This window comes from Polyodon spathula, chromosome 26, assembly GCF_017654505.1.
Source record: "Polyodon spathula isolate WHYD16114869_AA chromosome 26, ASM1765450v1, whole genome shotgun sequence".
Lineage (NCBI taxonomy): Eukaryota > Metazoa > Chordata > Actinopteri > Acipenseriformes > Polyodontidae > Polyodon > Polyodon spathula.
Genome location: NC_054559.1, coordinates 12758832 through 12771827, shown reverse-complemented (window position 1 = coordinate 12771827; position 12996 = coordinate 12758832).

The following is a 12996-nucleotide window of genomic DNA, read 5'->3' as shown; positions in this document are numbered from 1 at the left end:
AGAATAAAAAAACGACAGAGGGATTTTCCTGTCTCTAGCCCTTGCATGACTTACACATACGCTTGGATATATTTGATTGTTTCCAATGCCTGTTGGTGCTGTAGGTATTATTATTTAACCAGGAGATTTACCCATTAAGACCGATGAAGGGGGTCCTTGGAAACAATACAAAAAAGCAATGTATAAAGAACAATTACAATGTACAAACAGCACAATAAAAGCATGTGTGTTTCAAACTTAAATCAACAGCATGCAGAGATCTAAGATTAACAAATAGATAACTTATACTAATGTGAACAGATAAGCATTGAGGTTCGAAGCAATTCAATAACACTATTTTGTGTAAAATAACGAAAACATAATTGTCAAAATATGTAGTTGCAATGTTTGTGGGGGGTCACAAAGATAGGAGTAACCTTTTAATTACCATACCCACTGTATGAACTATGACATACCAAAGTATGCTGAAATATTAATGCTTAATCAATAGGAGGTAAGCCTCCATTAATGCACTGTTCATATACTAGTAGCCCTGTGACCTGCTGACGTAATGCTGCTGTAAATCTGGGGATTTAATAATGTGTCAATTAATACCTACTTCAAATGTAAATTAACCAAATCCAAGCAAGCTGCTGTAATGTTACATTAAGCTTTTGTAAAACAATCTTTGTGCCATGTACAATACGTCCTTGTAATATTGGACTACCTTACATAAGATAACATTAGGTAGTCAAACAGTGTTTGTCTTTTACTCAACAGAACCACAAGCCTGAGGTTTCCTACTGTACTTCACAGCAGCACCAAGAGACAGAGCAGTACTTCTGGAAAGCCATGTGTTCACACAAAAGGTCAAAAAGACAACCCTTTCTGGTAATATTGTACAGTGTTTTATCGCATTCTCCCTTCTGTCATTTGATGTAGATCCAGGGGATCTGTGATGCACAAGACCCCAGTTAGAGTGGTTTGTAAAATATCACAGAATGCCAATTTGTTTAGAATTTGGAACCTATATATTAATTTGTAATATTACATGGATTTTACACAGATACACTATGTACAGTATAGACAGTCAAAATCATCAATAGATGTCAAAACCACACATGGGCCATGATACATTTATTAGTCATGTAATATAATATTGCATATGGTACAGTATTATATGCTTGTCAACAAGATCTAGGGCTATTATATATGCACAGTATGTATGGGTTAAAGTACAGTATAAAGTGACCCTTCTATCCATCTATTGAATACTGCTGATCAAGATCATACCCTTTTTTTGTTTGAGCCTTTCACTTGTGTTGATTAGTTCACATTGCAGTCATGTCATGCTTTATTATTGTGCATTAATTCAGCCAAGAGGTATTGACAAAATCACTTATTCAGCCTCAGCGCCCAAGAATTGGTCGAGGAATGGAAACAACCGACTCCTATTGCCAATATGAGCAGAAGGAGTTATGCCTGTACTGGTGATCTTAACATACTCATTGCTGGACATTTGTCAGATTATTATTATGATTAGCATACATTTGAAACTAAATCTTAGTGTATCTCCCTCGACCCCACATTTCTAGCTGTGGATAATATCAGTGTAAAATTGTGCTGTACCTCCACTAGTAATACATCAATGAGGTTATTGGAAAAACATAACTACAAGCGTGAAATGCAATTTCATACTTGTTCTTAAATCACTGAGCGAGTCTCAATTATGAAATACCTTGTTCCACTAATGCCATTTGGATGCATGCTTTTATAAAAGATTTATGGCCTAGCAGAACACTTTGCCTCAACAAATATGACATTAGCAATAGACTGTCTAAGTAAACATATCACACACAAATCATTGTCATGATGTTAATTTAAAATTAGATGAGGTCAGGCGATCACAAGCTGGGCCTCGAGTCAGAGCTCTGATTTTTCCGTTTTTATTTTGGAGTTAAGCCCAATTCATTTGTCCTTTTGCCAAATAATCCATTCATGATAAAACAAATGTTGCATCCATATTGGTGCTGAAGTCAGTTACAAACAGCTGATTGAAAAACAAACTGCCAAGAACATTATTTTTGGGGGATAATGGAGTTCTATGAGTAGTGTGAAAATTTCTTGCCTCTAAATAGCTACCCACTAAAAAAGGAGAAGAACCATTAGATCAGGCAGTAGAGTATGTGTACACCCACCCCACACAAAATCAGTACGGTTCTGAGTGTACTCAAGTGTAGGTTGCTAAAAATAGTCTACGATTTCCAATTATTTAACCCTAGAGCTTGCAGAGGAAACACCACACAATCACAGTCTTAGATTCCAGTAAAGCTTGTGAAATTAAAGAGAATGAACTGAACGACTGTGATTATTATTATTATAACTGAAATACCTGTGATTCAGGTATTCGTGCCCCAAGTGAAAAATCACTTCCATTTAAGATTGTCACTTTGAACTACTCTGGAAATAAAATTCACATTGCTGGTGCCACATCAGAGGTATATACCAGGTAATATCATAGCAATAGATTTACAACCGTTTATAGCAACTTGTAAATCTTCATGGAGTCTGTGTTAGCTTAAAGCAAAGGGAAACGTGTAGGCAACTGATTTCATAGGTCCAGTGCTCTGCTGTATTTACGTGTGTGTGTGTCTGCAGACAGTCTATAGATGCACTGCCTGAGAGAATATTTTAAATGCATTATTCTAATAGGACAGTAGTTGCATTCCTATCTCACATTTCTGGGTCTTAAAGCATATCAATTGCAATCATATTCTTATGTTACAAAGCTTAATATCTGACTTCATTTAAAAAGGTTGTTCAGTCATTCTCTTGCTTTTTTTAATGAAATGGCTTTCGTTGCTATGTGTGCTGCTTGTTTCCCCAATTCCTCTGTTGACAGCTGTTGCTAAACGAGTTTCATTTAAAGTTTTTTTTTTTTACAAAATAAACCAATCTCATAATAAATGTGCAGTGACTACACTACTGTAGGCAAATGAGGTACACTCTCAACCACTTGCAAGTCACATTAACTACTGCCAGTCTCAAGCCAGTTTTCTATTTGTGACGGTACTTTTGGTGGTGCACACTGAGATCCCTGGTGTCTCTAGACATTTCACCAGAGCAATGCTTCTACACATTGTGATTGGTGTGCACAAAGCCAATGCCTAAATCAGGACTGCAATTATTAATCAGTTGACAGCCTCTACCTGTTGGGTACCAGTAATGCATTCATGCAAAGTAGTTTCTGTGTGATTGAGTGCTCACAGGTGAGATTCAACTCTTGGGAACTGAACCACTGCTGAAGAGGGGTTCTCCCCCCTCCCCCTCCCCCTCCCCCTCCCCCTTTATGTTCTCTGCATAATCAATATTCTGCTCAATGCATCACTTATTTCAATGTCAAGTCAGTACTACTGTTAGGTTAAAGATTTTCATTCTAATAGTGAATGCTTCCAAGGGCAGCTTTAGGATTAGCCCAGTAGCATCTGTATTTCAGGCTGAAAAGCTTACATAAAGCTTGCTTTGAGGGAAAGACTGGCAAAAGGGTTTCAGCACCCGAGATGTCAACCAACTAAATCCCTGATATACTCATTTTGGATTTAATCCAATACCAAAACAAATTCGGTATGTTCCGAGATCTGGGCTCTGACTCCATGCACAATTCCAGCAGATATACAATCTTCAAAATAAGTAAAATAAATGAATAAAACAATGCAGCCCTGTACATAGAGTGGCTGTCAGACACAACTCCCAACCTCAGAAGCTTGGAAATGGAAAGGAGTCCTCTGATCTCTGCAATAAGATCAGGCGCTAGTGTTCATCCTTCCTCGACTTTGCAAAGTGTATTATTTACAGACATTTTTCTGGTTTCATCACTTCTCTCTCCTTTTAATTTGCCTTCAAAGTCTAACCTTTTACAGAAGCAGGGGGTGTTGCCAACTGGAAAGTGCTTGACAGGAAGATTCATCCTATTGTTTGAGACTCAATGAAACAGAGATTGAGAGATGTAATTCATCTTTAGGTTCCTGGATCGAATCTAACCAAGATCAGTGAAGAGCAGAAATTATTTCCATTCAGTGTCTGATGGGGTTGTCAGTCCAGATGTTAGGAGACAGGTGCCCACATCACACAAAAAAAATCAGGTGCAGATTAGATAGGCATGGAGTCCGATAGCCAATTTACGCTAGCCTCTCAAAGTTGATCGAGTTGGCTTAGCTCTAGAAAGGCTTTTGTTTTTGCAGTGTAAAGGCAGTTGGCCACATTCCAGCCATCAAAAAAGTGGTCTGCTCCAGAGGGTGGTTTTGCGACAGCTTTGGTCTGTTTTCTGCACTACTGTTAAACGCAGTGGTCCCCGACCCAGAGATATGTTGTGAAAGACGCCCCCAGTGTCAGCGGTCACCATCTCCTCAGGAGCAGGACGCATAAACACACTGCAGAAGCAGCGGACATGAAGGATCAGAGCCGGTGCTTGCTACTGTTTTATTTAATTGTTTCTTCTGGGCAGTGTCACTCCTGCACAGGACCTTGGACATTTACCTTTGTAACTACAAACAAGAGGCACCAACAAAATACTGTAGTTCAGTTCATATGATATGCATTAGTTTCCTACTGTATTTCCCTGTATGTTTACTTTAAATCACTTTCACCACTACAAGGGGAGGCCTTCTAGGAAGGGTGGTAGATCAGACAGGGTTGTCAAGTCAGCTCATTTAAAAAGCAATGACATTTTATAAAAAATAAACCAACAATTCTCAAGGCCTAAGTTGGACAGATATATGGCTATATGTCAATGTACCAGTTGCATCCAATCACAATTTAATTTATTGAAAACATTTAACTACCATACTGTAGCACTGTATGACAATTTAATGGGTCAACTAGAAACAAGTCTAACACATAACTGCACACATCAGCAGAATACTGTACGATAAGGTGCCCCAACCTCAGAACACTGGAGCCCTTCTCTCCATCACACTGAAATAATAAAGAGAGATCCAGAGCAACACAATATGTTACCATAATAACTTGAAGCCTCATGCCTGGAGTCAAACATATGGCTCTTATGAAGAGGTCTGACACACTTGGTCATACTAATAGTGAAATCATGGTAAAACATCATAGGGTACAGCACAGTAAAAAAAGACTATTCCAGTTGCTAACCAGAACATACCAACATGTTTTCCATATCTTAAAGTATGTCAGACACTGCCAAATGGTTTCCCCTCATAGGGAATGGCAATATTTCTTTGTGTGTGTGGAGTCTTACACCTGTGACCCCCAAATTCACCAGATCTGAATCCTGTAGTGTAGATCATTCTCTCAAGAATCAATTAGAGGAATGGGTTACTAATCAAAACAGATCTTCTCATTTAATAAGAACCATATTTTCACATATTTCTTGTTTAATATACAAATCTTCAGGTACATTTCTTTTTTTTTTTTTCAGGGTCATATGATTGAAAACTTCCTTTTGTCTAAATGTGTAGTAGATACCGCTACAGCTTACTTATAAAAAGGTGAATTATTTGCACACAATAGAGGATCAGTTAGAAATCATGCAGAATATGAACTTACAAGGGTGAGAGAAATGTCTTTTTTTGGCTATGCTGTTAAGCAGCCAATAGCTGTAAGTCTTATTGTATGACTTTACCTGCCTAATTTGAATCAATTGTATTGTTTAGGCTTGCAGCTTTTAATGACCGTACTACTACACGGCCCCAGGTTTTAAAAAAAAAACTGCTTTCAGCTTACCATCCTGCCTTTCAGCCCTACTCCCACCTCTCTGAGTATACACATCAGCACGGTTTGTGAACTGCAAGGCAGTGTGGCACAGCCAAGGAGAAAATAAAACAAGCTGTTAACCGAAGTCTAATTCTGGAACTAAACTGTGGAGTAGAAAGATGAAAGATTTAATCACAATAGAACGTGGGGGCATGTATTTTATTCAATCCCCCCTCAGTTACGAACACACTGAAAACTGTGAAAAGCTAAACTGTTGTTGCTTCCTGGGAACTAGATGAAAAGTTGAAGGAGGGGGATAGTTACAGTATTGTTGCAAGTCATTCTAGATAGTTTTATACCGTACCATTACAATTGTGTTCGTCGATAAAGACTTTCCATTAAATCATTTTCCAAGTTTCTTCTTAGCATTTCTATTCTTGAAAAATTGCCTTTACTTGGGTCCTAAAAGTTACATATCGAATAAATTGTTTTGCTTTCCTTTGCCTGTTTATCCATTATCCCTACTTTTCTATTAAACAGGTATTTTCAATACATCTCATTCAAGTAGCCACTGGTAGGACTAATTAACCGATCACTCCCCAGAGGCACTATACAGAAGGCAAGGTTGCAGATCTCCAATTGAAACCATGCATGTTGGTTCCGCCCTTGAGGCATCCATCAATGTGAGGCATGCAGGCCTTGAGCCCTTCCTCCGAGGCGTCTGGCTCAAGACACTAAATCATTTTTATTCCCAACTCCCAAAGTCTTCGGACTGAAAAACGAGCCAAGCTATTGTTTTTTTATAAGCAAGGCAAAGGATCTGGTCTTTCTGCCACAGCAATAGGTGTGTAATGCAGCTGTCCTGGTTGTCACTTTGAATATAAATCATGTATACCGAGCATCAACTTATCACATTTGTTTTAAAAAAAAATAAGGTATGTAAAATTTGTTGAGAGCAGCGCCTTCGTGCGATCGACATGTTGGAGGCTGGACCAGGGCAGCGTACTGTGACTCGTCATCTTGGGTGCTCACAGTCAGCAATTTCAAACCTGGCAAGATGGCAGACACACTGTCAATGACAGGCCATGAACTGGGAAACCAAGATTCACAACACCTGCCCAAGACTGACAGATCAGATTTGTTAAAATCGGCACAATAAAGTCCCTGCACCTGCTCTAAAACAGAGTTTGTCATTTTCTGATCACATCTAGTGAATTTTATACCAATATAAGTGATAAGTTTCTTTTGATGCACAGTATAATTCTCTATCCACAGAAACACAGCGCACAGAGCCACAGCTGCAACATTTGTCTGACTAAACTTTTATTATTAAAAGTTATTTATTATTTAAGTTATTACTTATTTAAATAAACCAAAATAAACAAATAACTTTGCAGACAAAAGCTGCACTGAGATGTAGTGAAGTACATAATTGATTCTTTTTTCAATAGAAAATAAACAACCTTGCCAATAATTTACCATGTAATTTAGCCAGTAGCACAGATTTCAGTTGAAATGAAACCAATTGAAAATGTAAGCACAAAGCCAATTTCTATATTCAAAATTGCTTTGTTAGCCTTTTTTGCACTCAATTTAACATCCAATGCATTTCCTTTAGTTTGTGTGTTAAATCAATAATAATATTTGTTTCAGTAAAAGTAGAACTATTACGATATACTGACATACTCCCTGAAAAGGATGACGACTGATCTATTAGTAGTATGTGTTTTCTATTAAGGAAGATAAGATTGCTGCAATAGTTGCTGCCGTCAAACTCCCCTACTTTGTCAGGCTTTAGATCAACAAGGCATAATTAAAAAAAAAAGATCAGTTGGGTGAAGTCAAATAAACAAATTTGCATGCCCATTAACCAAATCGTTTCCTAACCTCAACCCAATGAGTGATGGGTTATTAAAACAAATACACAAATGGGTATGTAACAGGGCGAGCAGCCCTGTACAGTATTTGAGAACGGGGTCTCCCCCTCCGCCTCTGTGTTATTTTGTGTTTGTTTATTTATTAGTTGCTGTATAAATGATGGCGAAAGCCGTGGTTATTATTTATTTATTTTTTTTGTATGTACTTATGTATTTATATATGACGGCGAAGCACCACGTTGTTTTGTTTGAGTGTGTTCTGGCAGGAGGCAAGGTAGCAGCTTGTTCTCTGCCAGGAATAATTAATAAAAAAGAAAAAAGAAAAAAAAAAAAAAAAAAAAAAAACCCTCGTGCAGAAGGTGGCCATCTCCCGAGTTAATTAAGTGATTAATTTGTTGCTAATCGGGAGATGGTCACCTGTACAAAAACCTGCAGCTCTCTCCACTCCGGTGGAGAACGGGAGAGCGAGAGGAGAATAATTAATTTAAAAGTATAGGATCAGTGAAGGCGATTGCCCAGCCTGACCTGTGTTTTTGTTTCACTCTGTGAGCAGTGTTTGTTTAAATATTTTATTTATTTTTGTATTTAAAATAAAACTGCGCACAACACGTCTTTTTGAACTGCAGTATTTGCCTTGGTTTTCTTTCTGCCTCAGGCCTGACGTCACAACTCAGCGTCATCTTGTCACAGGGTATTTTATGTAAAAGCTTCTCCAATTAAGGAATGACAAGCATCCCAGGTTGTGGGCACTTTAAAAAAAAAAAAAGGTATCTATGGTATCAGTAAGTACAATTGTGATTTCTGCAGATCTAAATAACACATGCAGGACATTTTCCAGGTAACAAGTCCTGTATTGAACCCAAGTTCAGGAATGTAGTTAAATTAGTTTCTGTTTCTTTAGTAAAGATCAATGAGCACCTGCATCAGTTACTTCATTACATAACAGATCCCTGGAAAAATAATGACTAGTGAAAAATGACTGAGCCACATCCAAAAGACTCCCTTCAGCAGCTGCTCTGAGGATGTAAATACCCAGCACCCTGCCCATAACAAATGCCCTGGTATGAGATTGCAGTTTTTATATATTCAGGCATTGGGTTTGATGCATAAGAACACAAGAAAGTTTACAAACGACAGGAGGCCATTCGGCCCATCTTGCTCGTTTGGTTGGTAGTAGCTTATTGATCCCAGAATCTTATCAAACAGCTTCTTAAAGGATCCCAGGGTGTCAGCTTCAACAACATTACTGGAGAGTTGATTCCAGACCCTCACAATTCTCTGTGTAAAAAAGTGCCTCCTATTTTCTGTTCTGAATGCCCCTTTGTCTAATCTCCATTTGTGACCCCTGGTCCTTGTTTCTTTTTATACCTTGTGATGCTCTTTGCACACTGGCTGAACAGATTCTGCTAGCCTGGCCCGGCATGTCTAATTTTCAAGAACACCAGTGCTGGAAAGTTACCACAGTGGGAATACGAAACAGACAGTATCCCGCTCAGTACATATGTGTTGAATGTTAGATCAAGTTTTTATTTCACACCCAGACTGTATTTGCATACAAACCCTCTTCATTCATGCAAATGTACCCACTAGTTAATCTGTGGTTGCAAGTTTATGAAAAGGATAATCAACAGTATATTAGGCCTGAGAAAGTGTACATTTCAAAATTCAGCACATATCCATAAAGATGCTGTTGCCAAATGCCAAAAAGCCATGGACTACCATGTTAGTATTAAATACATACTTTAGGTAGGAAAAGTATTTGACAGGCCCATAATTTTATGTTGAATGGAACACAAATCAATTTAAAAAAAAATAATAATTAAAGAGTGTTTTAAAATAAAGCTCACATTAGCATTTGTGAAACATTGACAATACCAGTTGAACAGGTGAGGGCACACTGCTTTGAAATATTTCAAGCATATCAGATGTTTTTGAAGATGTCAGTGCTCATTTAATAGGAAATGCATTGACCTATTTGTATTGGAAATATTGGAAAAACCTCGGAATAAAGTAAGCGCTTTGGTTTTGCCATCACTTTCCCCAGTAATCACAGACACTCCCATCAGACATGATAAGGAAAAGGGCTGCTAGAGAGTTATATATTCATTTTAAAAATAAGAGCAGACCACACCAACAGGCATAACCATTATAACCTTTCTTTTTTCACTTTCTTCAAAATACAGCGCTCACTTTGTTTGAAAGCGGTCAGCTATGTATGAAAATTCTCTAGATTACACAAGCTGCAGCCCTAGTAAGTGTCATTATATTAAAATAATCTTTCGTAACCCTTAAATAAACAGAACACAAACATTGATGTTACTCCTCAAACATTCTGTAGTTGTCAAAAGGCATATGAAACTCAGTTTGTGCTCTCCATATTTCACAAAAACTCATTATTATGGATATTCAAGGCAGGAAGGTCATTTTTATGTTTGCAGTTTCTAGCTAATATTCAATTTTGTTTGATAAACACAACATTTTGCTCTTGGCAAGATATCATCCTCATCAGAGCACCCATCCTCATCCCTGAATTAACCTTTTACATCTCTCCCAGGTGTTTCCAGCTTCGAAGAGAGTGTGCCAGAGGCACACACAATACTACAAGCTTCAAGACACTTCGAAGCATTTCACAAAGCAGCAGGAGACACATCAATCATATCTAGTTCTACAAAGATGTGATCTGTGGTTTTCTAGTAGGGAGAATAATTATTTTCCCTTATTTTTATGACATTCTAAGGGGTTATAACCAGGACATGTGCTTATCTTTCCTATAGGGACATTCTCTGCTGGTCATCTTATTCTAGTAATTTTTTTTTTTTTTTTAATTTCCCATCACAATGTTTCATGATTACTTCCTGTGTCTCACATAATAGGACCCCACCCCACTGCTGCTTTACTGTATGACATGTGCAGTGAAAAACAGTGGCGACTCAATTGGTTGCATGTATTTACAATTCTGACAGACCATTTTTCAAGGTATTCCCTCTTCCAACAGCTCTGACCACTCACTTAAGGCTCTGTAGTTTGAAATTGGATCCTTTCACTAAAGTTACTGCTCTCAGGCAGACACACCCTCCCCCATTCGCTGTTACCTGCTACCAGCAGTTGCTAGGCAACAGTCTTACCTTGTAAACTAACAGCCCAATTAAAGCAACAAATACCTCCTATCTGCAAAGTTCAGCAATTAGGCATTAGAGACAATAGTTGCGAGTAGGTTTTTCCAGTTTCAGTAAAAACACAAAGTAAAATACATACAGTGTAATGCATGTACCTTACACATTTTATTGAAAGACCGAGACACCAATGAACACTATTAAAAAGCAATCTATGTCAGTCTATTGTCATGGTGCGCTGGAAATACACATACACAAGTCAGTAGGTTATCCGTATGGAAGAAACAGTTTCTACATTTGTGACTCTGCGGTTTGTGGCTCCGTACGATAGTTGTATAGCGTGCACGGGGGAAGGATGCAGCACTGCTGGTAGGTGACGTAATCACATAGACATAAACCCGATATATACTCCTTGCAAAACGAGCCGGCTCTTTTGTACAGCAATATGCATCAGTGCGAGAGGTCCCGGGTTCACGTCCGCCTGCATGTGGATTGCCTCTCCCTGTGCGAGGTGCCGGTCTGCGAGAACTGAGAGCGCTACAGAAGTTATTGGAATACTAATGCGCTTCTCCAAAAAAAACTCCCACAAACCGTTAGAAGATCATATCATTACCAACAATGGAAAAGCTATTACAGGCATGCATTTGCAGCTGCTCTTGTGCTACCACTGTATTGTCCTTGTAGTCCCTCTAGATTTGCTCATGATTTTTTTTTTCCACTTTATCTGGGCTGTGAGAGAGAGGGCTTTTGTCCCCAGTGCCTGTGTACCCAATGCTTCATCAAATCATTCAATAAAAACAGACTAGATCTCATTATGGGGTTCCACAGCACCTAGTCTTCTCATTACTCAACAGTTCGAACACGATAACTGCAGACGCGTATTGATTAGGCCCTCGTACACATACAGATGAAAACTCAGTTCTTTGGAAAGCCAGCATTTTCTATTTGACAAGCAGAGATAAGACAGCGTTTACAGTGGCACAAACATTCCAGACTGAATCCATTCGTATTCCAGACTAAGAGGACAGATTCTGGTCACTGTGTGTAAACACGAGGACGTATTCTGGAAAGATTGCATAACTCCAACCTCAAATCTACAAAAAGTGTAACGCATTTCTATATGTTAAGTGTTGATAATATATTTGATATATCAAATTAACAGTTTTGTTATGTAGTTAACATTTTTCAATGTGTAGCAACTACTGGCTAAACCCAATTGTTTTGTATTGTAGATTTCGTAAATGTTGCCTTTAGGACGCTTGTGCACGGATGAAGAAAACAGGGTTTTAATATCTATCTGGAACAAAGACAGAATCCAACGAATACTAAATGGACAGCGGGAAAAAACTGTCACTACAGCAGGGCGTCAGCCACCCCCTTTCCCCCCCCAGGCTCCTTCTAGATATAGGTAAAAGGATTTAAAAGAGCAATTGCAAATTTGACTTTATCATTATCATCATCTACACATTGTGATTGCATACAATTTGTTTCACATTTGTAGGTAGACAAAGAAATAAAAAAAACACAACCACTAAAAAACACAAGGTTTCCCTTGCTCCAATTGCCCATATAGTACTTGCATCTCTTGTGCCCCCCCCCCCACAAACTTAAGCTTCAGACTTTACTGAATACCACCACCACCACCACCACCACATTCCCAGGCTTCATTCTAATGGTCATTGCAAATCATGTACCCATTTTGAAAATACAGCACATCATGCAGTGCAGAAATAAGGAAGCTTAATGTCTCTCCACTAGCATAACAATCCTTCATTACCCTTATTAAGGACTTAATTTGATGAGACTAAACTACTAATCAGAATTCTAAATTCTCTCATTTACTGGAGTAGGAGGGAGAATATTAAGGTTGTTGAATGTGGCACCACCTCCCTCATCTAGCAAGCCAAGGAGACAGCCCCTGGTTAACACTAAGTTTAATTAATTATTTTAAATTGCCAATTAAGTAGGTTTAATGACTACGCCAATTTGAAACTGAATTTGCTTCAAAACAACAAGTTCTTTAATCAAGAAAGGCAGGTGTATAAAATGAGGGGGTCACCAGGGTTAAAAGGATTTTATTTGGATCGAGTATGGCAATTAACACATTAAAACTAGTCCATAATTTAGAACTTAAATTTCCATCCACAAGTACACTTGACAGTATAACAATAGTTATCACTCAGCAACGTGATAGCGAAAACCGTATCTTTAAAACATAGCAGTAGACTTTAAATATAACAGCAAATAACGATCAACAAGAGCAATTCAAACCAGACCCAAAGTACTGCAGTGTTTTAAATAATGAA